Here is a 5,066-nt window from a genome sequence, read left to right on the forward strand (position 1 = left end):
CTAAATTGGCAGGGTTATTTTCCTCATATCGTGTGTATGGTATCTTGCATTGCTATGTCATTTGCTTAGTTTAGACATGATTTGTGTGAATGCCACTTGTTTAGTGTCTAATTACCATATATGTGAATTATGCAATGACATCTTTTTGCAAGACATTATATATGTGATTTATGCAATGCTATCTTGTTGCAAGGCATTATATATGTGAATTATGCAATGCCATGCTGTTTAGCCAAGCGTCATATATGTGAATTATATCATGTCATCTTTTTTTGTATTTCTCATTTCTTTTGTTGACAATGTTTGTATATTCAACTGCTCTTCCTATGCATCAGCCATTTGAATTGGTGATGGAGAAATCTGGAGTGAAAACAAGGTCTCCAGAGCAGACAATGCTACCTGGTGAAGTAGATATGTTGCTGGTTACAGATAGCTCTTCAGAGGAGGATTCAGAGGCAGATGACCAGTCCTATTATCCCCCTAAGGTGTATGCTCAAACTTGGCAGGGTTATATTACTCATATCATGCATATGTTGTATTGCAATGCTTAGTTTTTACATCATATACATGATATTGAATGCCATCTCCTTAGTTGACACATCATATATGCGATTACCCTCTGCTCACTTTCTTAGTATATAAATCATATATTTGAATTATATCATGCCATGATGTTTATATAGACAGCATGTATCTGAATTATGGCATGCCAACCCATTTTCTAAAGACATAATATAGTTATATCATCTCATCATGTTCACATAGTCATCATATTTTGAATTATGTCATTCTATTTGTGAATATATCATGCCATCATGTTTCCATCGATGGCATGTTTATGATTTATGGCATGCCAACCACTTTAATAGACACATCATATAGTTATATCATGTCATCATGTTTACATAGTCATCATATTTTGAAGTATGTCATTCTATCTTGTTTAGTTACCCATCATACATGCAAAATTGTGTCATGCTATTCTGTTTAATTAGCCATCTTATATTTGAAATTATGTCCTGCTATTCTGTTTGGTTAGACAACATAAATGTGAATTATTTCATGCCCTGTTTTCTTCCGTACTATCTATTGCACCTGCCGATCTTACAATGTCTGTACATTCAATTACTTTTCTTGTTTATCAGCCATTTCAATTGGAGGGGGTGATGGCAGTATCTGTGGGAGTAAAAACACGGTCTTCAGAAAATATCGTGCTACCTGTCGATGGAGATAGAACCATGGTTGTACTTGCCCAAGAACCATCCCCACCACACATAACCCAGACTCACGCAGATTGTACCCCTACCCAGTTGGACAGAGAACCAACTACACCCCTTCTAACCCCAACCCCAGTAGATAGTAACCAAGTTCCCGTTAGCACAGCACCGTCTCCACCACAAAGCACCCAAACACGAGCAGTTAGTAAGGCAACTGCAGTGCCCAAAGCACGAGGACCACCACTCCGAACCCCAAGTCAATGCTTAAAGCAGAAGAAGAATTGTTCTCAGGTCAGGATCCGTAGCTATGGTTCATACTACTTTGCTCTTGCATCACTGTATTTACTCATACCAACTAATTTCAAATTTGAAGGATGCAATTGAAACTCCAATGGCGCAACAGGTATGTTTTAAACTTGTTTCTTTAACGTGTTTGCTGTTGTAACTTGCTCTATGTTGATTTCAGTTTCAATTGAATAAACAGTTATGTTCTCATGCCATGCACATTACAAGTGTTGTTATTGTTGTGTAGTTTCCCACACTTGTATTCTGTCTATGCTGCGTTGTCTTAAATAGATATGATTCGAACTATATCTATCTTGATTTGGCAACATAAACTAGAATGATATAGACCATACAATGGCCATACTACATAGATATATGTTTGTTTCATGTTGTTATCCTGTCCACCTTACTACTGAACTGGTTTACCAAAATGAGTTTCATATACTACATTGTAAACCTGTGATGTGTTTGTTTGTTTCTCCTTTAGAACGCGGATAAAATATTGGAGAAGGGTACCCCGTTATGCAATGGTAAAGGAAGTAATGTAGATCAGGTTCAAGATAGTGAGACATCCCTGTTGTTCTCCAAGAAAGCTGATAAAAACTATATTGAAGACACTAAGACAACCCCAAAGTCCTGTTTTGATGTAGTGTTCGAGTTACTCGCTACTACTGCTGGCACCAGCTCTTCGAACTCGCTGCCTGAATCAGTTTGGCTTCTTGAGTCTCAACTTCAAGTTGAAAGACATCGATCCGATGTTATGCGACAGGAAGCCGAGGGGCTGAGGAAGTCCCTGCAGAATTCTGATGCATACTTCCTGGTGCAACACAAGTGCTGGAGGATTTAAGCGCCAAACAAGAGAAGTTAATAAGCTTGCTAAGCATCTTGCCAGCATTATGGGTACCCAAGATATTGTTTCTTGAGCTCTTTTGAAGTGGTTTCAGTTCTGGACTTGTTTTGCTGCGGCGTTTATATGCTGCTTTGTTCCCTATATTTGCACTTGTGGCGAACTTTGATGCCCAGTGGATGTAATATGTGTAATAGCCATGATAGCCTAGCGTAAGTTGCTTGCTTATTTATTTCTGTTGTCTTGTTTATTTGTTTTCTTGTAGTCAGTGCAGTTCTTTTTTTGTGGTTTGCTAGTTGCCGCAATAACCTATTTTTTAAAACTAGGCCACATTAACAATGGGCTACATATTTACTGTAGTTAACATGGGCCTCCTACGGGCCGTAGAAGCAATGGGCCTCCTACGGGCCGTAGAAGCAATGGGCCTTCTAAGGGCCGCAGAAACAATGGGCCTTCTACGGGGCGTAGACACAATGGGCCTTCTATGGGTCGTATGATCGGTTGGCCAAACATGGGCCAATAACATACCACATTGTGGCCGTAAATGGGCTAGAGTTGAAATCGTCCGTTCATGGGTCGACCATAACGGGCTATCGTTAATAGGCCGTATTTGATGATGCTATGAAAATGGCCCAATGTATTAACAGGCCATAAACGGGCCAACTGTAACCACGGGCTGTATTTGGCCCACAAGCAGAAAATGATAGTAACGGGCCAAAAGTAAACGAATGCTGGAAATGAGCCCGAGAATAAATGGGCCCTGACAAGGCCGAAAGATAACATGGGCTGGAAATGGCCCAACGGAATAATGGGTCGTTAATGGGTATAAAGTGATACATTGTTCATTACGGTCCAGTTTTACCACGGGTCGTTAGTGGGCGAAGGGTTACTAAGGGCCTCATATGGGCCAAAAGACGTCATGGGCCATACATGGGCCGGAAGTTAAAACGGGCTGGAATTATATTGGATGGCCCAGATGATGCTACTGGGCCTAATTCGGATAGGCCATAAACGGGCCCTGGGTTAGCGGGCTGTAAATGGGCTATATGCGAACAGGTCGTTAATGGGCTTGTCATGGGCTGGCCCGCCACCTTTTGACCAAGTCAAACGGGCCGGCCTTTTTACAGGAATGGGCCTTTGTTGGGTCATGTCATGTGTCGACGTATCATAGGCGCTATGGGTCCAATGAGTGGATGACATCTGTCCCAACGGTGAGCCGACATGTGTTTCCTCCAGCCAATGATGATTTTACACGTGGAAAATCCCCATTGGTCGGGGCTGTTAACGGGTTATCGGATCCAAAACCGGACCCGGTAGCTTAACGGCATTCCGTTACGGTGGATGCCACGTGTCGGTCACCCTTAACGAAAGCACTTCTGTGACGCGCGATTTATCGTCATGGAAGTGGACACTTCTGTGATGATAATTTTGGTAATGTCATGGAACACTTCTATGACAGTGTATGACTATCTTGATTCTGTCATAAATTTGTCATGGATGTAAATGCATGACAGAAAATGTGACCTACTATGATAAACACGTATCATCACAGAAGTGTATTTTTTGTAGTGGTGGGAGGCGTAGGATGAAGATGGTCTCTCTCAAACAACCCTGCAACCAAATAACAAAGAGTCTCTTGTGTCCCCAACACACCCAATACAATGGTAAATTGTATAGGTGCACTAGTTCAGCAGAGATGGTGATACAAGTGCAATATGGATGGTAGATATAGCTTTTTGTAACCTGAAGATATAAAAGCAGCAAGGTAACTAATGATAAAAGTGAGCGTAAACGGTATTGCAATGCTAGGAAACAAGGCCTAGGGTTCATACTTTCACTAGTGCAAGTTCTCTCAACAATAATAACATAATTGGATCATATAACTATCCCTCAACATGCAACAAAGAGTCACTCCAAAGTCACTAATAGTGGAGAACAAACAAAGAGATTATGGTAGGGTACGAAACTGTAACACCCCGGATGTAACTTTCCCTATTTGTACTCCAACTCTTGCCGTTTCCGGCGTTAAGTTATTTTATTTTTCTCGGGTTCGGGTTTTTGTCTCCGTGTGTTGTTATCGTTGTCATGCATCTCATATCATGTCATCATGTGCATTGCATATGCATACGTGTTTGTCTCATGCATTCGAGCATTTTCCCCGTTGTCCGTTTTGCATTCCGGCGCTTCGTTCTCCTCCGGTGGTCATTTCTAGCTTTCTTTCGTGTGTGGGGATTAAACATTTCCGGATTGGACCGAGACTTGCCAAGCGGCCTTGGTTTACTACCGGTAGACTGCTTGTCAAGTTTTGTATCATTTGGACTTCGTTTGATACTCCAACGGTTAACCGAGGGACCGAAAAGGCCTCATGTGTGTTGCAGCCCAACACCCCTTCAATTTGGCCCCAAACCCACCTAATTCTGCTCCATCATCTAGAGCGTTTGATCACGATCGCGTGGCCGAAAACCGCACCTCATTTGGACTCTCCTAGCTCCCTCTATGCCTATAAATAGGTCCACCTCCGAAATCCCGGGTCTCCCCTCGTCCCTAACCCTAAATCCCAGATCCGCCGCCGCCGGACACTTTCGCCACCGACGGACACGTCCGGTCCGCCCCGTCACCGCCACGTGGCACCATGCCACTCGCCGTCGCCTCCACCATCCGCGCCGGCCCGGAGGGCCCGCGCTCGGCCCTCCCGGCCCGGGCCGCCACCCGCAGCC

Source organism: Triticum aestivum, chromosome 7A (assembly GCF_018294505.1).
Source record: "Triticum aestivum cultivar Chinese Spring chromosome 7A, IWGSC CS RefSeq v2.1, whole genome shotgun sequence".
NCBI lineage: Eukaryota > Viridiplantae > Streptophyta > Magnoliopsida > Poales > Poaceae > Triticum > Triticum aestivum.